Genomic DNA, 26,168 nt, shown 5'->3' on the forward strand with positions numbered 1-26,168 from the left:
CTTCTACAATGAGGGGAAAGTCATGTTGTTCTCAGAATGCCAAGTTTATCTTGATCTAGTCACAATTTTCACATGGTGTATCTTCAAATGTTAATTTCTGCTATTTTGCTAGTTTAGCATCATTGTTTTCAATTTAGTTTGCTTCATGGGATGTGTTTTTACCTATTGTGAAAATTGACCAATTTTAGCATTGATTTTGTTTGGAGTAATAATTTCCCAGTAACTAAAATGTCTGGACATGACATAGCAATTAAATAAAACTTACCCAAACTCCTAACCTAATTTGAGAGCTGTAAGACTGCACAGTAAGATGCAAACCACAATGCGACAGGTATCAGGCTACAGAGGTTATAACAATGAATAAAACTCAATTTCTGCCTTTATTGATAGCAATTAATTTAAGATGTTTCTATGTTTAAAACATATATGGCTAATTGTGCAATAGAATGCAAAATATACATGCATTTTTTGATGTTGTTTTCTGTGCTTATCCACTTTCTAGATGACGAATTCAGCTAACTTTTTAATGTCTCACTTTCCGGGACAGTAAAATGGGTATAATAATATCTAATCTGCTTACTTCACAGGGTTGTAGCAAAGATAAAATGAGATAATACAGGTGTTTTGTACATTGCCAAATCCTGTGAAGGTGATTGTTGCTATGAAGGCAGCATAATCATATCCAATTAATTTTATAATACAAGACCAAGTATTCCAAATAGTCAGGAATTAAACTTCCTGTAACTTAGAGTTTATCAGAAAAGGATAGGGACTCCAAGACACATAGATATTTTATAAATAAAATGTTTGTATGTGAGTGAAGCCATCCTCCTCATTCTCCCTGCCCCATCTCTACCTGTCTACTCCTGTCTTTTTACTGCAAACAATCTGGGTTTCTGGGTTGGAATCCAGAACAAATGAAACATACATGACAAACAAATGAAACAAATGAAAAATACAAAATCTTAGCAAAGAAAGAGAAGTTACAAAAATACATAAAACTGAAAAATAAAAAGAAATATAAAACTTGCTAGATGGGCTCAATAGCAGGTTGGAGATGACACAGGAGAGAATCCGTGAACTTGAGGATGGATCAACAAAATTCACTCAATCTGAGTAACAGATAGAACTTTTTTTCCTCCTGAGTATACTGAAAAAGATTGGACAGTTTCATGATCTTGTGGTGAAAGCAAAACGGCTAACATTCATGTAATTGGATTATTAAAGGGAGAGGAGAGACAGAGAATGTGGCAAAAGGAAAAGATAATGACTGAAAACATCTCAAATTTGGAAAATGACAAAAGCCTATAAAACCAAGAAGTTTAATGAAACCCAAATAAGATAAACTCAAAGAAATTCACATTAAGGCAAATTATAATTAAACTTTTGAAAACTAAGGAAAATAAAAAATCTTGATAGTAGCCAGAGAGAAATGATGCATTAAGTATAGTAAAACACAAATTTGAATAACAGCATATTTCTCAAATGAAATCAAGAAGGGAGTAGCACAGTATTTTTCAAGTGCCAAAAAAAATAGTTATTAACCATGTAGATTATATAAGACAAAACTATTCTTCAGAAATAAAGGAGAAATAAATACACCTCAGTAAAGGAAAAGGGAAAGAGTTTGTTACTAGCAGAATTGCCCTTGAAGATTAGGTAAGGATGTTCTTCAAACAGAAAGGAAATTATAAAATAGAAATCTTAGAGTATCAGGAAGAGAGAAAAACAACAACAAAAGCAGAAATGTGGGTACATACTACAGACTATCCATTTCATCATGGGTTTTATAAATCATATTTGATGGATAAAACATAAATTATAATATCATCTAATAATCAAGAATTGATATTTAAAAGTGTGAATGTAAAGAGACTTAAATGGAAGTGATGTATCTATACTTCACTGGAACTAGTACAATTTTGATATCATAGACTGTGTTGTCACATATCTATGTTGTAATTCTCAGAGCAACCGTTGAGAAAACTGTCAACTGGATAAAAAGACATACATTCAAACATACTATAAATAAATCAAGATGAAATCCTGACACAAGTTCAAATAACTCAAGGGAGGCAAAAAGAGAGATACTGAGGAACAATCAGAGAAACAAACAGGAGAAAAAGAGTAAAATGAAAAACAAGAACTATCATATCAATAATTACTTTGGATATAAATGGTATATTAACCGACCAAAACACAGAAATTTGAGTGATGTCAACAAAAACAGTGGACTAAGGACTTCTGAAAACTCTCTCCTCCACAATAAAAGGGAGAAAACTGTTGGAATTTGTCAGAGTCAACTTTTTCAGAACTCTAGCAAATTACCAAAGGCTTGCACCAATCTAGGGAATGTTTATTCAAGAAAAATAGATGGATATTAGTGAGAACAGTGAGGATTGTCGTGTTTTAACTTACATCATTCACATTCTGCTCCTAGCTAGCTTTGTGGTAGCCTTGAAAATCAATGGCCCACAATCACAATGAAAAACAGTAGCATGAGTGCACCAGAGGGAAGAGAAAGTATCTGGAGCTCCTTCAAATGTACATATCCAGAGAATTTATCATTATGTGACTTGTCTGATGGTTCCCTGGAAGACCATAATCACAAGGCTGTTTTTATTTGATTTGACCTGGAGGTCAACAAGTGTGAAAAGCATTTTCCCCAGGGGTATTCATCAAAAAACAATTAGAGGTCACAATGTAACTCCCTTAATGCTTGAGACAGTTGATAACAGTGGTGATGAACAATTGGTTAATCAAAATACTTAAAAAGAAAGCTAAGGAATGAGATTCCTATAATGACTTTGAAGAACTGTGACATATACCCAGGAATCTAGATGATCATAGGCATGTAGAGAACTCTGTGCATGCCCAGGGTTGTGCACATACTTGGTGAAGACCAGAGAGGCCCTAAGCATTCATCTCTGGTTGAAATGGAGACTGTGTGCAAGCAGGAAGAAAAAGCTAAAGCATAGTAGTCAACCTGCCTGCCTAAGTGTTGAAGGCATGTCCCAACCTTCACACAGAGCCTTTTAGTAAAGTCTAAGAGACTTAAGGTTCCCAGGCATTTAAGGAAATCTCTACCCAGCAATAACAATAGCAAATTGCAAAAACAACAAATCTTGGGGAAGGGTAGGATTATGATTTCCAAGATCGCCACATTGTGTTATTTAAAATGTCTGTCAACAAAAATTATGAGACTTGCAAAGACAGGAGAAAGCATGGCCCATACACACACACACACACACACACACACACACACACACACACACAGAGTGATCAATAGAAACAGACATGCAGGAACCCAGAAGTTAGACTTATTAGAAAAAGACTTTATATCAGTTATTTTAAATATGTCAAAAGAACTAAAAGAAAAGTGTGTTAAGACATACAGACATTATGAGAATGCTGTCTCCCCAAATAGAGAATATCAGTATGGAGTTAAAAATTGTAAAAATGAATCAAATAGCAATTTTAGAGTTGAAAAGTACAAAAATGGAAATGAAAAATTCACTAGAGTGGCTCAACAGGAGATCTGAAGAGAGAGAAAAAAAGTCAGTAAATGTAAAGATGCATCAATTGAGATTATCCCGTTTGATGAACTGAGAAGGAAAAAAATAATGAAGAGAATTGAACTGAGCATCAGAGACCTGTGGAACACCATCAAGCATATCAGTATACAAATAATGAGTGTCCTAGAAGAAAAGGAGAGAGAGAGAAAGGGAGAGAAAGAATATTTGGAGAAATATTTGTTGAAGAAATAATCTACACATCCAAGAAACTCAACAAACCCAAAAAAGTATAAACTCAAAGAAATCTACACATAGACACATCATAATAAACTTGTCAAAAGCAGCAAGACAGAAGTTGTTCTCACATACAAGGGAACCTAACAGCTGATTTCTCTCACAAACCATGGAGGCCAGATGACATATGCAAACTGTTGAAAGAAAATGATTATCAATCAAGAATCTATATCCAATAGACCTACTCTTTAATAAAGGAAGAAGAAACACATTTCCAGATATACAAAAACAGAGAGAATTTATCACAAGCAGCCATTCCCTACAAGCAATACTAAAAGGAGCCCTTCAGGTTGAAAAGAAAGAAGATTAGACAGTAAGTTTAATTGACATAAAAAAAAGAGCATTGGTAAAGGTAAATATATAAGTAAAATATGAGAAGCAGTATAAAAGAATTTTTATTTATAACACATTTATTCTCTTATATAATTTAAAAGACAGTTGCACAAACCAAGTATTAAAGCTTATGTTGCTGGGCATACAATGTATAAAATGTAAATTTTGTAACAGTTACAGCAAAAAAAAAAAATAGTGGGGAAGGAATGGGACTATATAGGAAGAAAGTTTTTTATTACAATTGAGATTAAGTCAGTACTAATCCAAACTAGATGGTTATAAATTAAGATGTTAATTACAATCCCCAGTATTACCATGATAGCTATAACTCAAAAAATGTAGGAAAATAAACAACAAAGGAATTAAAATAGTATACTAAATGACCTGTTAAATAGATGTTATTTAACATAAATAAAGCAATAACGTGGGAATAGAACAAAAAACATAAGATATAAGAGAAATACATAAGAGAAAACAAATAGCAAAATGACAGATGTAAATCCTATCTTATATTAATGAAAATGGATTAAACACTCCAATTAAAAAGCAAAGATAAGTAGAGTGGATTCAAAAGAAACAGATCCAATTATATGCTGTCTACAAGAGGCACATATCAAATTAAAAAAAGAAACAAGTTGAAAGTAAAAGGATTTAAAGATAGACACCAAGTAATGGTACCAAAAAAGGGTTGAAGTAGCTACCTAATATAAGAAAAAAATAGATCTCTAATAAAAAAAATGTAACTAGAGGAGGAAGATCCAAGATGGCACAGTGAGTAGTCCTCTTTGTCTCTCCCCCTTCGAGTCTACAATTGTTTGGACACTCATCGCTTAACAAAGGATATCCAGATAGCATCTCAGGACTTCGGAGAGACCCACGCGACTATACATCGGAAGGCGGATGGACTTCCCTCTGGGAGGAGGTGGAGATAGGCGAAAACTCTCCGACCCCGACCGAACAGCCTAGTACCTGCAAGTGGCTTTCTTCCAACGGACGCCCCCAGAAGATCAACACACACCTAGGGCAGGAGCGAGCACACACCAGAGGAACGACGGTGGAAACAGGTGACCAGAGCCCTACCTAAACCCCCCGCAATTACTCCTAAACGCAGAGGGAAACTCCAGAGTTACACACCTGAGTCCATGGCACCCGGACGGTCCCAGAGAGAATCACAGAGGGTGCGGCGGCCACCCGGCTGCCACTGCCTGCACGGCGGGGCAAGCGATTGCCGGAGATCTCAGAGAGGAGTGGTGCTGGGTGGAGATCCAGCGGCCGGCTCCACGGCCTGGGGTGGTAGCTCCAGAGTTCCGCCCAGGCAGCAGACAAAACTCTCCATCTGCCATTAGCAGAGGGGCCTCTCCCAGCATCCACAACACCAAGAGGGTCCCAGAGAGGAGAATATCAGGCAGGGCAGCAGCCGACCAGCTACCACTGAAATCAGGATCTCCAGCTATCCCCCAGACAGGGCAAAGGGCTCCCCGAGTTCCTGGGGAACAGGACTGGGGCTGGGTGGAGTTCCAGCCACCCGGCTCCGTAGCCTAGGGGGAAACCCTACAGGCTTACAGCAGCCTCAGCGAAAGCCTCTGCACAGCACTAGTAGAGAGCACCCATCTGGCAGCCACAAGGCTGGAAGACCCCGGGACAAAAGTAGCATAGCTAGGTTAACTAACCACAGACTGTAGAAGATGCCAATAGCTCTGCTGTGACCCATAGTGGACAAGTGAGATTTTGTGGGTGCTGACAGTGACGGAGCGGCAAATATAAGTGATCCTACCCCGGCCACTGGAAAAGCCCATAACACCGTTGCAGACCCCAAGGAGGGAGCACGTCTAGGTGGGCTGCAACAGTAGGCACCAGCAGCCTGAAGCCCCCCATGACGGCCCCCACGGCAGAAGAGGGAATCCACAGGACCACTGTGACTACGAGGAGGGGCCCAGGCCCAGTTAGCAACTGCGGATAGGGTTCCTGGTTGGTGCAGTATAAACAGCTGCTCCCCCACCACATCAGCAGAAACAAGTGGAAGGAGCAACTAAACTCTATCTCTATGCAGAGGCACAAATCTACAACATCAAGCAATATGAAAAAATACATTAAATCTCCAGAACAGAAGGAAAATAACAAATACACAGAAAACAATCCCAAAGAAAATGAAATATATAACCTAAATGACGATGACTTCAAAACAGTCATCATTAAAAACCTCAATGAGTTAAAAGAGAATTCAGATAGACAACTCAACGAGTTCAGGAGCTATGTCACAGAAGAGTTTGATACTATAAAGAAGAACCAAACAGAAATACTGGAAATGAAGAACACAATAGAGGAGATTAAGAAAAATCTAGATGCACTGAACAGTAGGGCCGATAATGTGGAGGAAAGAATTAGCAATTTGGAAGATGGGAATATAGAAATGTTGCAGGCAGAGGAGGAGAGAGAAGTGAGACTAAAAAGAAATGAAGAAACTCTCCGAGAATTATCAGACATAATTAGGAGATGCAACATAAGGATTATAGGTATACCAGAGGGATAAGAGAAGGAGAAAGGGGCAGAAAGCCTATTCAAAGAAATAATGGCTGAGAACTTCGAAAATCTGGTGAGAGAGATGGATATTCAGGTGACAGAAGCCAATACATCTCCAAACTTTATCAATGCAAGAAGACCAACCCCACGGCATATAGTAGTGAAGCTAGCAAAAGTCAACAACAAGGAGAAAATACTAAGGACAGCCAGGCAGAAGAAAGTAACCTACAAAGGAACCCCCATCAGGCTATCAGCAGATTTCTCAGCAGAAACTTTACAGGCTAGAAGAGAGTGGAATGATATATTCAAAAATCTGAAGGACAAAAACCTACAGCCGAGAATTCTCTACCCAGCGAAAATATCCTTCAAATACGATGGAGAAGTAAAAACTCTCCCAGATAAACAAAAATTAAGGGAGTTCATTGCCACAAAACCTCCTCTTCAGGAAATCCTCAGGAAAACCCTAATTCCTGAAAAATCAAAAAAAGGAAAGGGACTAGAAAACCAAGAGCAGAGGAGATAAGTAGAAGGACAACAACAGAGAGTAGCAGCTCTTCATCAGAACAGATGAAACCATGGGATGAGAAACAAAGGAAATTGAAGAAAACAGGAAAACAAGACATAAAATGGCAGTGGTAGGCACCCACATTTCAATAATCACTCTAAGTGTAAATGGATTGAACTCCCCAATCAAAAGACACAGAGTGGCAGGATGGATCAAAGAACAAGACCCAACAATATGCTGCCTCCAGGAAACACACCTCAGCCCCAAAGACAAACACAGACTCAGAGTGAAGGGATGAAGAACAATACTCCAAGCTAATAACGAACAAAAGAAAGCCAGTGTCGCTATACTAATATCAGACAAGGTAGACTTCAAAGCAAAACAGATAAAGAAAGACAAAGAGGGACAGTATATAATGATAAAAGGGAGTCTCCACCAAAAAGACATAACACTTATAAATATATACACACCCAACACAGGAGCACCAAAATTTGTAAAGCAACTCTTAACAGAACTAAAAGAAGACATCAACAACAATACAATAATAGTAGGGACCTCACCACACCATTAACACCAATGGACAGAACATCCAGACAAAAAATCAACAAGGAAATAATAGAATTAAATGAAAAATTAGACCAGATGGACTTAATAGATATATATAGAACACTTGATCCAAAAACAGCAGGTTACACATTCTTCTCAAGTGCACATGGAACATTCTCAAGGATTGACCATATTTTGGGAAACAAAGCAAGCATCAATAAATACAAGAGAGTTGAAATAATGTCAAGCATGTTTTCGGATCATAATGCTATGAAACTAGAAATCAACAACAAGAAAAAAGCAGAGAAAGGTGCAAAAATGTGGAGACTAAACAACACGCTTCTGAACAAACGATGGATTATTAAAGAAATTAAAGAAGAAATCAAATATTATCTGGAGACAAATGAAAATGAGAACACGACATACCAAATCATTTGGGATGCAGCAAAGGCAGTCCTTAGAGGGAAATTCATCGCAATACAGGCTCACCTCACTAAACAAGAACAAGCTCACATAAGCAACCTCAAATGACAGCTAACAGAACTAGAAAAAGAAGAACAAACAAAGCCCAAAGTCAGTAGAAGGAGGGAAATAATAAAAATAAGAGCAGAAATAAGTGATATTGAAACAAAAAGACAATAGAAAGGATCAATGAAACGAAGAGTTGGTTCTTCAAAAAAATTAACAAAATCGACAAACCTTTAGCCAGACTCACCAAGAAAAGAAGAGAGAAATCTCAAATAAACAAAATTAGGAATGAGAGAGGAGAAATCACAACAGATACCAATGAAATACAGGGGATCATAAGAGAATACTATGAAAAACTATGTGCCAACAAATTGAACAACCTAGAAGAAATGGACAACTTCCTAGACTCCTACAACCTCCCCAAACTGAATCAAGAAGAAATGAAGAATCTGAATAGGCCAATCACAAGTAAGGAAATAGAAACGGTAATCAAAAACCTCCCCAAAAATATGAGTCCAGGACCAGACGGCTTCTCTGGAGAATTCTACCAAACATTCAAAGAAGATTTAATACCTATCCTTCTCAAACTATTCCAGGAAATTGAGGAAGATGGAGTACTCCCTAACACATTCTATGAAGCCAACATCACTCTGATACCCAAACCTGATAAGGACAACACAAAGAAGAAGAACTACAGGCCGATATCACTGATGAACATAGATGCAAAAATCCTCAACAAAATTCTGGCAAACCGAATACAGCAATACATCAAAAAGATTATACACCATGATCAAGTGGGATTTATACTAGGGACACAGTGATGGTTCAACATCCGCAAGTCAATCAACGTGATACACTACATCAAAAAAATGAAAAACAAAAAGCACATGATCATCTCAATAGATGCAGAGAAAGCATTCAACAAGATCCAACACCCATTTATGATAAAAACCCTCAATAAAATGGGTATAGAAGGAAAGTAACTCAACATAATAAAGGCCATATATGACAAACCCACAGCCAACATCTTTCTCAATGGACAAAAACTGAAAGCCATCCCTCTGAGGACAGGAACAAGACAAGGGTGCCCACTTTCACCACTCCTATTCAACATAGTACTGGAGGTGTTGGCCAGAGCAATTCAGCAGGAAAAAGAAATAAAAGGAATCCAAATAGGTAATGAAGAAGTAAAACTCTCGCTGTTTGCAGACGACATGATCTTATACATAGAAAACCCCAAAGAATCCATAGAAAAGCTATTAGAAATAATCAACAACTACAGCAAAGTAGCAGGGTATAAAATCAACATACATAAATCAGTAGCATTTCTATACACTAACAATGAACTAACAGAAAAAGAACTCAAGAACTCAATCCCATTCACAATCTCAACGAAAAGAATAAAATACCTTGGGATAAACTTAACCAAGGAAGTGAAAGATCTATACAATGAAAACTACAAGACTTTCTTGAAAGAAATTGGCGATGACATAAAGAGATGGAAAGACATTCCATACACATGGATTGGAAGAATAAACATAGTTAAAATGTCCATACTAACTAAAGCAATCTACAGATTCAATGCTATCCCAATCAGAATCCCAAGAACATTCTTTACAGAAATTGAACAAACAATCCTAAAATTCATATGGGGCAACAAAAGACTGCAAATTGCTAAAGCAATCCTGAGCAAGAAAAACAAAGCCGGAGGAATCACAATCCCCGATTTCAAAACATACTACAAAGCTACGGTGATCAAAACAGCATGGTACTGGTACAAAAACAGGTCCACAGATCAATGGAACAGAATTGAAAGCCCAGAGATAAAACCACACATCTATGGACAGCTAATCTTCGACAAAGGAGCAGAGGGCCTACAATGGAGAAAAGAAAGTCTCTTCAACAAATGGTGCTGGGAAAACTGGACAGCCACATGCAAAAGATTGAAAATTGACCATTCTTTTTCACCACACACCAAAATAAACTCAAAATGGATCAAAGACCTAAAGATTAGGCCTGAAACAATAAGTCTTCTAGAAGAGAATATAGGCAGTACACTCTTTGACATTAGTTTCAAAAGAATCTTTTCGGACACTATAACTCCTCAGTTGAGGGAAACAATAGAAAGAATAAACAAATAGGACTTCATCAGACTAAAGAGCTTCTTCAAGGCAAGGAAAAACAGTATTGAAACAAAAAAACAGCTCATTAATTGGGAAAAGATATTTACAAGCCACTTATCCGACAAAGGGTTAATCTCCATAATATACAAAGAACTCACATGGCTTAACAACAAAAAAAACAAACAACCCGATCAAAAAATGGGCAGAGGACATGAACAGACATTTCTCAAAAAAAGATATAAATATGGCCAATAGACACATGAAAAGATGTTCATCATCATTAATCATCAGGGAAATGCAAATCAAAACTACACTAAGATATCACCTTACACCCGTTAGATTGGCAAAAACATCCAAAACCAAGAGCGACAAATGTTGGAGAGGTTGTGGAGAAAAAGGAACCCTCATACACTGTTGGTGGGAATGCAAACTGGTACAGCCACTATGGAAAACAGTATGGAGATTTCTCAAAAAGTTAAAAATAGAAATACCCTAGGACCCAGCCATCCCATTACTGGGTATCTATCCTAAGAACCTGAAATCAGAAATCCCAAGGGTCCCTTGCACCCCTATGTTCATCGCAGCATCATTTACAATAGCCAAGACGTGGAACCAACCTACATGCCCAGAAACTGATGAGTGGATAAAGAAGATATGGTATATATACACAATGGAATACTACTCAGCCATAAAAAAGACAAAATTGGCCCATTCTCAGCAACATGGATGGACCTCGAGGGTATTATGTTAAGCGAAATAAGCCAGTCAGAGAAAGACAAACTCTATATGACTCCACTCATAGGTGGAAGTTAACATATTGACAAGGAGATCTGATAGGTGGTTACCAGGGAAAAGGGGGGTGGGGGGAGGGCACAAAGGGGGAAGTGGTGTACCCACAACATGACTAACAATAATGTACAACTGAAATCTCACAAGGTGGTAATCTATCATAACATTAATAAAAAATAAAAAATGTAACTGGAGACATAGAAGGACAATTTATAATGGTAAAAATCTACGTATTGTGTGATTTAATTTATATGTCCATGAGTAGCTCAGACAATAGCATGTACCTGACAAGTCCAGAATAGTTAAATCCACAAAGAAGGAACATAGATTTATCGATTGTCAGGGTCTAGGAGAGGGCCATAGGGAGAATGACTGCTTAATGGGTATGAGGCTTTCTTTGGGTATTAGAAACTCAAAACTAAATAGGGTTCTGGAATTAACAACTCAGTTTCAGAAACTCAGAAATACTAGACATAAACTCAGCAAGGATATTGAAAATTAAATCAACACAATCAACAAGATCTAGCTGCCATTTATAAAACACTCCAGCAAACAAGAGAAGAATGCCTCCTTTTTTTCCAAATGATCATGGAACATTCACCAAGATAAACCATATCCATATCCTGGGCCATAAAGCAAACCCAAAAAATTTAATTTGAATTAAGATCATATAAATAACCTTCTCTATATCTATATAGAGGGTGTTTTTTGACTATGATGGAATCAAAGCAGAAAAAGTCAATAAGAGAAAGAGCAAACCATCTCCAAAAACATTGAAATTATATAATAGACTTCCATAGAATCAATGGGTTAAAGAGGAAGTCTCAAAGGAAATTAAAAATTGCATATAACTCAATGGAAATGGAAGTAGAACGTACCAAAATACGTGAGATTCAGCTAAAGATTTGGTGAAAGGAATATTTATAGCACTAAGTACTTATATATATTAGAGCAGCTTGACAGGAGATTTGAGCAGATAGAAAAAAAAATCAGCAAATGTAAAGACGCATCAATTGAGGTTATCCAGTTTGATGAACTAAGAAGGAAAAAAAGAATGAAGAGAATTGAATTTATATATTAGAAAAGAATGAAGAATCATTAATCCTTCTTTGTCAAGAAATTAGAAAAGTAAAATACATCAGAAACAACCATAAGAAAAAATAAAGGCATAAAGACAGAGGAGAAATCAATAAAATTTAAAACAGGCAAACAATAGAAAATATAAATTAAACAAAAAAGTTGATGCTAATTTTGGAGGTCGATTTCCAATGACAACCCAATTTTCTGTTTTGCATCACTGTTTTGGTCTGTTTAGTGTATCTCATGCCACTGGCGCTCTCACTGGTTCCTCATAGTGCTGCTTGAAGGTAAAGAGGGAGCTTCCCTGAGCTTGGTTCCTTGGCATCTCTAAGTGAGTAGAGGAAGTCTCTGGCCTGCAGGGATAAAGAGCACTTCCCTGGCTGGCTGCTGAGGGTGGTCTGAATCCTCTTCCCTGAGTCCCTAGCTGCACAGTTTCTCATGGGTGGGGAGGGGAGTCTCAGACTTTGAGGGAAAGGAGTGCACCTTCCAGGCTGGGCTATTTGTTATTCATTTCAATTCCTCTTAGTAGTGCTCCTGGACCATGTGTTGTGTGAAGAGAGAGAAGAGTGCAGAGGTGGGGAGCCAGGAGAGGCTGAGGCTTGTGGGAAAAGGAGATCCTTTACCTTGGCTACTTACAGTTAAACGAGTTTCTAATCAATCAGTCTCACTGGATGGTGGCCCTGGGCTCACCTAGAATTATTGGCAGGACTCACATTTAACCCCGTGGAGGAATGAGCCTACCTGGGCTACCTTCTGTTGCCATATTGGGAGTGGGGAAACACTGGGCCTGGGTTACCTCTCTTGTTGGATGGCGGATAAAGTTTGTTCTTCCAGACTTGGGACCCCTGACCAATTCGCCTTCCTTTTACCACCTTTTGAAGTTCTCCTTTGTTGTTCCTTTTATTATTTGCAGTGTTTATGATGGTACCTAGGGTAGAGGAGCAGAGACAGAGATGAATCAATGCCATCTTGTCAACCCAAAGTCCTGAGTTCTCTATTTAATTTTAAAAATAAGAATAAAATCTCTGACTCTGGCAAATAGATATCTGACAGTGATAGCTTCTCATCCACTTCATAGATCAGTTTCAGTCCTACAGACCCAGAGACTATAATGAAGGAGAAACCAAGTATGTTTGAGGAATGACTCTAGTAGCACAAGTTCTTCTTTTGAATATTCCTTCTGTGAATCTCCAAAGAAGTTACATCCTGTGGTTGATATTCTGGAATGGGAATACCAACATCCTCTTACTATGATTAGATAGGACTCTGAGTTAGTGCTACTCCCTGGGGTCTCCGAATCCCATTTGTCTCTACTGATCAGAGTGAGCACTATTGGGAGCCAGGTGATAAATGGAGTTTTGACTTGACTTTTCTTCATGCTATGCCCTGTAGGCATGTAGGCATGCATTTTGCTTCAGAATTTCTTAATGTGCATGAATTTAAATGATCGGCCCTTTCCTTTTTGTTTAATGATTTTTGTGTTCTGCTTTGCAGTGTATGAAGATGCTATTCTATGTTTCCTTCTAGAAACTATTTCTTCTCTTTCATATTTAGCTTTTTATTCCATCTAGAAGTGACTTGCCTGTATGGCATGCAGTTATGTTCAAGGTTCCTTTTATCCCAAGTGGATACCCAATGGATCCAGTGCAATTTATTTAAGGCCATCTTTCCCCTACTATACTATGACAAAAATGATTGATAGATGGATTTGTGTGTCTTTTTTAAAATTCTTTTTTGTTACTTCAGTGTCTTCGTTCCTCCCTGTGCCATTATCATACTTTCTTAATTTTATTAGCTGTAAGATAAAACTTGATATCCACTGGGATAAGTCCTCCAATTTTATTGACGATGTTCTTGTTTTTTCTTGTGTCTTTACAAGATTCAGCTTATAAATTTCCTCAAAAAGTCTGCTAGAATTTTGATGATTTAATTGAATCTAAAGATCAATTTAGGGAGAGGTGATATCTTTACAAAATTGTGTCATCCGATTCCCAATCGTGGCATATTCCTCTAATGATTTAGGTCTTCTTTAATATTTTTCAGTAATGAATTTGAGCTCTCCATGTAGTTTTATTTCTTGTCTTTCTTTTTAGGTTTTATTGTACTTTTTTTGTACTTTGCAAATAGAAAACTTCTTGATTTTGATAAATCAAATTTATATTTATTTTTTGTAGTTTGTGGTTTTCTGTCCTGCTTAGGAAATCTTCCTGCTCTAAAGTTATAAAGTTATTTTCTGGTGTTTTCTTCTAGGAGTCTTACTGTTTGTAGCTTTTACTTGTAGATCTATGATCAATTCCAAGTAAATTTTTGTGTTTACTGTGAGGTAGGCATCAGGATTTTTTATTATTACATATGGTTATCCAGTTGACACAGCACTATATACTGAAATGAGCACCATTTTTTTCCACTAAATTCCACTCATCCCTTTGTTGATATTCATCAGTGTGACAATGATGTGATTTAGTGGGGTTTGTTTGGTTTGGTTTGGTTTGGTTTGGTTTCTATCTTGCATGGGATTCAAACATTTTCTTGACTATATGATTTGATGTATTTCATCTATTTTAGGAAACTTGTGACCAGTATTATTTTACTTGTTATGCCTATTTGACTATTTCTTTTCTTTCCTTCCAGGATTACAGTTATATATGACTCAGAGCTTTTCACCATGCTCCATGTGCATTTGGCATTCATTTCTGTCTTTGTTATCTTTTAGTTTCTTTGAGCTTCTGTCTGGATATTTTTGTTTTTTTGAGGAAGATTGGCCCTATGCTAACATCTGCCACCAATCCTCCTCTTTTTTGCTGAGGAAGACGGTGCCCATCTGTGACCTTCTTGCTCTACTTTACATGTGGGACACATGCCACAGGATGCCTTGGCAAGTGATGTGTAGGTCCACACCTGGGATCCTAACTGGGAACCCTGGGCCCCTGAAGCGGAATGTGCAAATTTAACCACTGCAACACCTGGATCGCCCCCCATCTGGATGTTTTTTACTGACATGTTTACCAGTTCATTAATACTTTTTGGTTCTCTGTCCAATCTTTATTATCTCATCTGAAGTATTAATTTTAGTAATATTTTTCTTTGCGGTAATTTCCATTTATTTTTATACAGTTTTCTGTTAAAACTCATCATTGTGTTATCTATTTTCAATATATTAATTACAATTTCTTTAAAGATCATGTCTGATAATTTTAATTTCTAGATAACCAGTTAATCTGTTCCTATTGTCAGTTTTCTTAGATTTAGTCGTTTGGTCCTGTATCCTAGTGCACCATACAATTTATCATTAAGTGCTCATCATTGTGTATACAAATTTGTACAGGCCGTAAGGGATATTATTTTCCTCCAGATAGAATTGAATCCTCTTATTTCAGGCATCTATACCAGGAGAAGGGAAGCCTGATTCAATCAAAAGCAAGTAGTTATGAGTCTAGGTTTCAAGCTGTTTAAAGACTAACCTATTTCTGTACTGCCTTTAGTCCTATTAAATAGACTTTCTAGGTTTTCCAGCCAAGCTGTAACACTCTTCCTCATTGGTGAACGCTGAACTCAAATTTTTATCCCCAGCACCATGAGATTAATGGAAGTTCTGCTTAGATACATAACCTCTTGATATCTAGTGATTGATTTAATTTTAAGCTACTCACCTTTCCAAAGCTTAGGATTTGATATGACAGCAAAAGCTACACAGAATGCGGGGCTAACCTGTCTATGGTGCCTTTTCTGTGGGATCTTGGCCCATCAGATCTGACGGACTAGGTGGCCCTAAGATAGCCTCAATGCCCAGTGCTGAAAATCAGCAAATATGCCAAGGGGAAAACATGGAGAGGAATCTCTAACTCACCGCCATGTTTTCTTTCTCCCCAGGATCCTGGATGTTCAAGTCCTGGATCCCTTGGTTGCTCTCCAGGGTCTTCAAACAACTGTAGATGGTCATTGTTTGTTTGTCTTTAAATAAAAATATAGCCTTCTTGGCAGAAAGCTTAGTTGCATAAAAACTACTTAATCCTTGCCAGAATTTGAGATCTGCTTGTTACTGTTATTTCTGCATGGTGTTGTGTGAGAGATGTTCCAAGAATATTTTGATAAAATTAGTAAAAGAATAGCGGGGCCAGCCCCTTGGCCAAGTGGTTAAGTTCGTGTGCTCCGCTATGGTGGCCCAGGGTTTCTCTGGTTCGGATCCTGGATGCGGACATGGCACTGCTTGTCAGGCCAGGTTGAGGCGGCATCCCATATACTACAACTAGAAGGACCCACAACTATAGTATACAACTATATACTGGGGGGCTTTGGGTAGATAAAGCAGAAAAAAAAAAGATTGGCAACAGTTGTTAGCTCAGGTGCCAATCTTTAAAAAAAAACAAAGAGAGAAAAGGATAGCTACCAGATATGTAGATTGGTTGCTAGATGTAGCACTGATGATATTTTCCAATGTTTCTCTTGGAATAGAAGGTAAATGTACATTTTCTCTTTTACAAAGGGGATGTCTATTTAGGTGTGATACTTTTAGGAGAAGAGTGTGTATGGATGTTGAACAGACAAAGGGATGGAATTTTGGACACTTGTAATTTTTTTTTAACTTCAGAACACCTAGGTATTCCTCAAGTTGCACAGAACTTACTGTGCAATCTTGATGGACATCATTACGTGTAACAAAATGTCCAGATACAATCTCTTTGCAGCCCTTGGGCAACTCCTGCTTGTGCCTGAATCATAAGCACAACAATGAGAGGTTTCTGTCCAATATTGTCAACCTGAACCAAGTCATTACAAGCAACAGGGAAGATGAGAATTCAAGTGAATGGCAGCTGTGGAGTGCATTATATGTGGAAGAGAGTCCAGTGTCCCATAGCAGCTTGCTTTTTTTTTTTTTTCCTTGTGGTATAATTGTATGTGGTATGATTGACTGTAGCTCTGGCTGTCATGCTTCATTTGTTTTCTCCCCTTTTTCTGAGAAAGCTCACAAAATTCCATTTTACTAGAAACTTAACATCAATTCTGTAATCTCTCATACACCCCGATAGAAATGTCCCAGTGTAACTAAATTTGAAATTGTGTTTGTTTGTACTCAGAAAGCTTGACAACTACAGTGTCAGTGTTTGTACTGACTAGTACAGTGGCCGAGGGAAGTGTAAAGGGCAAGTTGAAGCAGGATGTTCAACATAGGTCCTCAAAGCCAGGACAGATAAGCGATGTATCAAAAGTCCATTTAAGAGGCAACTGCATGTCAGAGAATTAGAGAAGAAAAAAAGACAGTATAAAAAGTCGAACTGACTAAAAAGTAAATCTCAATAAATGAAGATACGAAGTACTAAACACAATAGTGGAGTTATATATTCCCATAACACTTGTGGACAAGCAATTCCATTTAAGGGAATGGGGCAGAACAGAAAATAGAAAAACAAAAACACCACAACATGTCAAGTACAGGACATGTCCTCTTGTTGTTGAGTCTAATAGTGCAAACCAAAAATTCACATATCACAAAACCAAATATCCCATTGCATTAAAACAAAAACAGAGATAAAATGCTTAAGATTTCAAGGAAATATAATGAGATGAATGTGGGTAGTTGGGGAAGAATATCATTCAGCAATTAATCCTGAAACTGACCTTGAAGGATTGCAGTCCATAGATGAAGAGAAGTAGGGAAAGAGCCATTCTGAGTGGAGGGCACAGCAGGAGCAAAGCATAGAGGTGGACGTGTAGGGTGTTTACAGAGAGCGTGTGCTGTAGATGCCACATGGAGTCAAGGAAAGAACATAAGGCAGAGTTGGGTGATTCAGGTTGGAAAAGATGTTTGAGAGAATCAAACCATGAAGGTTATTTAATGTCATGCTAATAATTTTAATCTTATTACGTAGGTGAAATGGAGTCGTGTAAATATTTGAGGCAGGAAAATTACAATTAATGCTATCTTTTAGAAACATAATATTTATTTGTATAAAAGTTGTGTAGAAAAACAATATGTCTTGATGGATTGTTAGTTAACTGTTATGATGATATCTTTGTCTATCTGTGTCTTTATCTCTCTGTCTCTCATCTATTACTCTTGACTACAGTACAATGGAATAATAATTTTAGAATTTCAAAAATAATGTCAGGAAATAGATTCAAAATATTATTAATAGGAGATCAATTATTGGAGATGCAAAAAGAATGGAATAAAGAACAATTCTAGTCAATTATCTAAGGAAACTAAAAAAAACAAATAGGACTACGTCAAACTAAAAAGCTTCTGCATTAAAAAAAAAAAACAGCATCAACCAAACAAAACAACAACCTACATATTGGGAGAAGATAACTGCAAATTTTATATCCACTAAGGACTTGATGCCCAAAATATAAAGAATTCATACAGCTCAACAACAACCAAAAAAATCTCAAATAAGAAATGGGCAGCAGTTCTGAACACACATTTTACGAAGAGGACATAAGGCACATGAAGAGATGTTTCCCTCATATTCACTAATATGAGGAAAGTGCAAATGGAAACCACAAGGAGATATCACATCACCCCTGTCAGAATAGCTATTATTAACAAGGATTGGAGAGGATGTGAGGAAAAGGGAACACTGGTATACTTCTGGTGGGAATGTAAATTTGCACAGCCAGTATGGAAAACAATATAGACATTCCTCAAAAATTCAAAATAGCACTGCCGTGTGATCCAGGTATTGTAATCCTGAGTGTTATCCAAAGAAAATAAAAACACTAATTCAAAAAGATATATGCGCTGCTATGTTCATTACAGCATGATCCACAATAGCCAACATCCTATGTGATATAGAAACAACCTATGTGCCCATCAACAGATGAATGGATAAAGAAGATGTGGTGTCTATATATACACAATGGAATACTAGTCAACCGTAAAACAGATGACATCTTGCCATTTGTGACAACATGGATGGAACTTGAGGGTATTATACTAAGCACATAAGTCAAATAAAGACAGACAAATACCATATTATTTCACTCACAAGTAGAAGATAAATCAACAACAACTAACAGCCACATTGCTGTAGAGTGCAGATTGGTGGTTACCAGTGGGGAAGGTGGATGGGGAGAGCACAATGTATAAAGGGGAACAATTTTACAGTGACAGATTACAGCTAGACTTTTGGTGGTGAACAGGATGTAGTGTACAGAGAAGGTCAAATATAATGATGTACACCTGAAATTTATGTAATGTTATAAAGCAATGTTAACATTAAAACAAAATGAGAAAGTGTTTGTAGAAAGAAGAACTTTCAAAAATTAGTTTTGTACATGATGAATTTAAGATGACAAGGACATCCAGTAAAATATGTTCCAAAAATCAGGACTAGAGCTCCTATTTTCAATATATTCTACTCATCTATATAAGTCATTATGTAACACGCTACTGCATATATATGGACGTATATGTCTATGTATCTATGTTTGAATACATATCACAACAGAGCATATTTATGGAATTCTTTGAACATATTAAAATTACAAATATTTTAGAAAATCAGAAAACTATGATTCAACATATTTGCATACTTTGATCTAAATGTAGTCAAAAAGTTTTTCCAAAAATTAGATCATCCTAATTCACACTCACTTTTCATTTAAAACAAATAATTACCCCTGCCTTTTAATATTTTTTAATATTTAATTTTACTGGCTGCATAGTATTCATAATTGTGTCTTGTACATAACTAAATACTTCTATAGTTCCTGCAGTCATCTTCCACCAGGAACCATATTTTGACTAAGTCTGAAAGAGAGATTCAATTGATATGACCAAGTGATAGCTCCCAAATCTAGATTTATTCACTGAACTTCCATAGCACTTTCACTTTATCTTTTTCTCTTAAGATAGAAGGCACTTCATACCATGTCTAGTCTCCCTCTCTAGATTGGGAGCTTCTCCCAGACAAGAATACAGCTCAATCAAGTCTCCATCCAGCTCTTAGCACAGTGCTTGGCATATGCTAACAATCAATAAAGATTTGAAAAACACAATGAATGTAAATGAGTCACTCATTGTTTCAGAGAACTTTCATCATCCATAAAAACCCATTCTCAGGGGGCCAGCCCAGTGGTGAAAGTGGCTAAGTTCAGCACACTCTGCTTCAGCAGCCTGGGGTTTGTGGTTTTGGATCCCTGGTGCAGACCTACACCACTCATCAACCCTGTGTGGTGGTGACCCACATATAGAGTACAGGGAAGTTGGTACAGATGTTAGTTCAGGGCCAATCTTCCTCAAGCAAAAAGAGGAAGATTTGCAACAGATGTTAGCTTAGGGCCAATCTTCCTCTAGTCACACACACACACACACACACACACATAAATACATTCTCCCTTCTTGGAGCACACAGCTAGACTCCAATATCCAGCATCCCTAGCAGCCATATGATCATGTTTTTCCCAAAGGAAGAGGAAAGGAACTGATATGTGCCATTCCAGCCCTCGCTGATAAATTCCCCCCACATACATTTCTTTATGTTCTTCTCCCTTATGCTGATGGATGCAGATGAACATGATGTCCTAGGCACATATGGAAGAACTGTGGGTTCCTGAAGGACCACATAAAAGAATGTGGTCTCTCCAATCTGAACACACACACAGAATTGTTATGCAGGAAAATATATAGTGGTGTGCTACTGAAATTTGGGGAGTTATTTGGTGAGTTACCATAAACAAATATACCCAAAAAAGTTTAAATCACAGGACCAACATAAATAGTATCAACCTAATAAATTAATATGACCAAAGTAAAATTGGCTCTAACAATTGAGCGGGCCAGTAGTAGGATGGATCCTCTTATCAATTCATTCAGCAACTGTGCCCTGAGTACTCAATGCCAGTTCTGGAAAAGCCCAACAAGGTGCCTGTCCTCTAGGAGTTCACAGTCTCAAAGGGATGATGGGCAAATCCACAAAAATGAAAATGTGAATGAAAAGAGTAAATGCCTCATGGGAAAATAACTGGTGCTAAATGGAGTGCTGGATTACTCTATGTGATGGCTCTGAAAAGGCTGCACAGAGGTGACATTTATATTTCCAGCAGCATGGCAGGAAAGAGCCAACCCTGCACAAATCTGGATGTCATTAGCCTGCCAGAAGGCACACAGTATGACTCTTGGAGGTAGAAGTGAGTTTGGACAGAGAGGAGGTTAGACTGTAGGTGAGTGTGGCTGGAGGAGCTTGGGAGGAGAGTAGGGGAGGGAGGCTGCAGGGACAGGGCCTGAGGCAGGAGAACCATAAGAGTGATCTATTGCTATTGCAGTATGGCAACATTTTGCCAAGCTGAGTGGCTTAACCAACAAACATTTATAATCTTTCAGTGTCAGTAGACCAGGAATCCAGCAGCACTCAGCTGGGTGCTTCTCCCAGAGTTTCTCAGGATGTCAGGCTGCAGTCTCACCTGAGGCAGGACCTGCTTCACTCAGGATCTGAGCTCACTCAGGGGTACTGGCAGAACCCTGTCCAGATTGAAGGCCTCTGTGACTCTCTGTCTCTTGGTCTCCCTACCCAAGGGGAACAGATTACAGAGGGATATGTAGACCAGGAGATGGTGCGCATGGGGAGTCACTAAGGGCAGAAGGTGAAGACCCCAGGAAATTCAGTGCCTTGACCAGAATCACAGGCTGGTAAGCATGTGGAACAGGGCATGAACCCAGCACTCGGTACTCAAATTTGGGGCTCTGGCTGCACCCAGGCTTTCTCAGGGGCCTCTGGAAAGGGCTATGTACATATATGGAGGTGGCATGTAGGTGAGGGTGAGCATTCAGAAGCCTAGATGTGCATTTGGCAAGTTCTTGTCTGAGGAGCCCAGGAGAGGGGAACCCCCTGAGTCAGAACCCCTGTCCACATTACATCCAGGGTGGAGAAAGCTGACCCATTGTCAATTTAATCCCTTACTAGATAATTGAGAAATTGAAGCCCTTAGTGAGGGAGGGATTGACCCATGGCACATGACAGGCAAAGTGCAGAGGTAAGGATGTGTTTCCATCTTCTAGACCATGGCTTGAACCCCTCCCATAGGGTTTGCTTTGGAGATTAGAAGCCCTAAGATCTTGGGAAGCTTTTGCCCATCCCTCCATATGTGGGGTCTGTTTTTTCTGTGCGCCTAGAATTTGAGCACTACCAAACACACACATATGCACATGCACACACACACACACACATACAGTGACATTAGATGTAAAGATTTTGGGATGTGGTCAGAAGAGAAGCAGACACAAGGGAAGTGATAAGAGGAAGAAAAAATAGGTTGGAAGCATTACGTACATGTGACACCACTCCTCCAATTCTGTGGGTATTATCCCACTTATGCCTGAGGACACCCCTAGGAAGTATATGCTACAGTAATCCCTATTGTGTAGATAGGAGACAGAAAGCCTTGAGAGGCACAGTGGCTTATCCAGGATCAAGAACAGGTAACAATAAGGAGTTGTATTTGAACCCAGATCTGTCTCAAAGCTGGGACCCTGGCTGCACTCAGATATTCTTAGGGCCCTGTGGAGAGGGGTATTTTCATGTACCTGGGTGCAGATATGGTATTGTATGGAGAATTGAGGTGAGGAGTCACCCCAAACAGTGGGACTGTTTGAATAGGTGTTATCTGAGGAGGGCACTCAGGTAAGCGGGCCCCAGGAAGTGACGTTACTTCTTTGACAATGGACGCCAACAGAATTTAGAACCCCTGTAACCAGGAACCCACATTCTAGTAACAGCCTCATACCCAGCTCACTTGGCAAGAGGCACTTGACGGTAAAAGACGTTTTGCTGTTAGCCCCCTAACAAGGGCTCTGGCTTCAGGAAACCCTGGAATGAGAGCCTTTTCAGATGCTACAGACAATGGCTCAACCCTCCTCCCCACTGCCTCTGGCCATCTGCCAGGAGGTCCCCTAAAGTAATTCAAAGTGGCCTAGGTCAGACCAGTCTAGGCCAGGCAAAATCTCTGAGCCCTCACTGGGAAGAATCCCATCCCCTCCTCATCAGCACAGGGGAAGAGGGACATGTGATGAAGATTTGACCTTGGCAGAAATAGATTGGTGAGTGGTTTGATAACCTGGTGGTCCTGTCATGTTCACTCTCAAGGTCAGGGCTGACAGGGTAGAAAGGGGATTTCTGAGGTGCTTCTTATCAATGCCAATGTTAATCCAGGTGCTTACGTGTTTTGTGACCTTGGTGGAGGTCTGTGCAGACTGTGGTGTGCGTCTGTAGTGGGGAGAGTTGCATGGGTGTGAGAACCACCAAAGACAGCCAGACAGGGCTCTAAAGCTTTCTGCCTGGCCACCAGACACTGTCTTAGTGGGGTCCTCTACTCCATGTCCCTGCAGGAGAAGAAGATGCCCCACACCACCAACAGAGTCCCACGCTGGCTCAGGGTGAGTGCAGGCGCTGAGGAGATGCCAACACCCAGGGCCCCCATACAGTCAAAGAGGACCCCAGGCCCCAGAAAGCCCTAATATTCCCCTTGGCTCCCTCCTAGATTCCTGCCCCCAAAAGAATATGTATCCCCATCTCCTCCCCCAACCTGCCCTGGCTTGCCAGCCCCTGCCTTGGCCACATGCAAAGTCACTGTCCTCGTATCTATAGGAATATCTGAAAAAGGATATTTGAAACATTTCACCTCATGTTCAGTCAAAAGTCCTTTTGCACTTTTCTGAGAATTTTGCTGTTTTAATTCCCATCCCCAGATGTCCATGTTGTTGTGTGAGCCTTTCGGCACCGTCTCCATGTTTTATACATCATCATGATTAGTAGGGATGCTCTCACCCAAAAGGACATGGGGCTCACAGTCTTATGTCTGTTGCTCTATAATTTCCTGTCCTGAGGGACACATCCCCATGACTCCTCGAGGTCAGGACCTGGGGCCTCACTGATTTGCACAACATTCCAGAAGGGAGACTGACTATCGCAAAAATTCAGCCCTTCACTGAAGTGGGGCCTTCTGTTGCCATTTCACTAGTGCTTCACTGACTAGTGCTTCATGTCCTATTATCTTACATGTTCTCATCTCTACAGTGGGATGTTTCGTTAGAAATCACAGTGATGATGATAGTAATACAGGGAGGTACTGCCAATACTCAGATGACAAACTGAGCTAAGATATTAATACATTTAATTATTCCTGACCTCAAATTGTAATTTTAATGTCAAGAAAGTTTTGACTGCCATTGGCACTCATGAATCACCTCTTGCCTCAGGTAACTGAAGGCTTGAGTATTCAGTCTGAGTTTCAGCCAAAAACACTCCTGGCGGCCTTGGTGCTGCCTCTGAGTGCATGACTCCCCTGTGTCCCACCCCAGGGGGAAAATACATAAATAATAAACAGGAATGAGACCTGCTTGGTGTGGACTGTCTAGGCCAGCAAGCCAGAGAAAGAACTGGAGCCTCTGGTCCCTGCCTTCCTGAGCAGCGACCTCCACTACATCCCCACATTGCTGTATACCTACAGAGAGTTTGATACCAGCCAACAGGAGCGGCACCTGCTATTGAAAAAGGGAGTGCTCCATCTCTCCAAAGCAGAGTGATGATTCAACTACCTATTAGCTGTTAGTCTTGGGAATGTTGCTACACCCCTCTAAGCCTCAGTTTGTTCCTCCAAAGAGGGGAGTTAATTGAGGATTAACCTCATAAAGTTATTTTAAGGACTCAAGTGCTTTGAGGGTACCTTATCCTGTTAATAGGTGTTCTGGGGGGGCTGTGGTCATGTTAAAATGATCATTTTGCTTCCCCATGTTGAAGCCTCAGCCTCATGTCCCACTGTCCCTGTGGCCTTGAGGTGAGCTGTATTCCCATTTGAAAAGAAGATTTGAGGTTCCATCCAGGGGTACCTGTCTTGGGTGAAGCCTGAGAAGGGATCCCTCAGGTGAGCAGGGGGAGCCCAGGCCCACTCAAGTATCTGTGATGGGGCTGGTTGGAGCTCATTAATTCCTTAAATACATAGGAAGCCCCACTGGCACAGGCACTTTTCTAGGCATTGATCATGATTCAACCCACAGGAAAACAACCCTGCCCTCCAGGACACCAGTCTAGTCAGGACTCAGACAAACACATTAGAATTTACAAGCATGTACTTGTCCACAGTACAGTTGATGTGACATCCTTCTGGTCTCATCTAGATACTGATGCATCCTCCCTTCATCTGGTGAGGTTAGTGGAGGTGGTAGGAACTGTAAGAGTGAGTGGGCATGTGTGGAGGGGATGGTACTGGGCAAGGCCATACAGAGCAGAGCCTCCAGAGGCTTGGGTTGGGCCAGGAAAAATGAGGTGATTCAAATCACTATTCCTATGGACTACAGTCTGGAAAGACTTTCTGGGTCTTGGTTCTTGCATTGAGACTTCAGTGATTGGTCTGAGAGTCTTCCTTTGTGTGAGAGGGACATGCAAAGGAAGTAATGTTGATGATATTTTCTTTTCTTGGACCTATAGCAGAAGCTCCAGAGCAAGATCCAGAAGAACCTCAAGAACTAGGGCCAGCTCCAAGGCTAGAGCCCGCTACAGCTCAGAGCCACAGATTCAGATTCACAGCCAGAGGAGGCTCAAGCCACTGCTCTCATTGAACTTTAAGACCTAGAACAACCACCTACATCATCTCCGCAACTAGCCTCAGCTACTGAGCTGCAAGGAGTGCCCGCTACTGCCCCCGAGAATCCCTTCCCCTCCCTTGTAAGAGCATGGTTTCAACTATTTGTTTTTATCTTACTTTTACTTAATGGTTTCCCATATTTTATCTTATAATATTCACTTAAATTAAATTTAACTCTTCTATCCATTTTAATTGTACACTTAACTGTCATGAAGTACACTCAAGATGTTGTACAACCATCCCCACGATCTAGTTCAAGAACATTTTCATCACAGAGAAACCCTGTACCCATGAATCAGTCAGTCTTCCCTCCTCTCACCCCCAGTCCCTGGAAACCACTGATCTTTTTTCTGATTCCACTGATTTATCTCTTCTGGATACTTCCCATAAGTGGAATCCTACAATATATGACCTTCT

The 26,168-nt window shown here is 39.4% G+C and overlaps 1 long non-coding RNA gene across 1 annotated transcript; it reads left to right on the top strand.

The window, feature by feature from the left end:
* Positions 1-22,902: 22,902 nt before the first annotated feature.
* LOC139077032 (uncharacterized) lies at positions 22,903-25,937 on the top strand. The gene is made up of 2 exons (XR_011529287.1): positions 22,903-23,208; positions 25,595-25,937. It is a non-coding gene; the product is annotated as an uncharacterized lncRNA (long non-coding RNA).
* Positions 25,938-26,168: the final 231 nt, after the last annotated feature.

Source organism: Equus przewalskii, chromosome 1, assembly GCF_037783145.1.
Source record: "Equus przewalskii isolate Varuska chromosome 1, EquPr2, whole genome shotgun sequence".
Taxonomy (NCBI): Eukaryota; Metazoa; Chordata; class Mammalia; order Perissodactyla; family Equidae; genus Equus; species Equus przewalskii.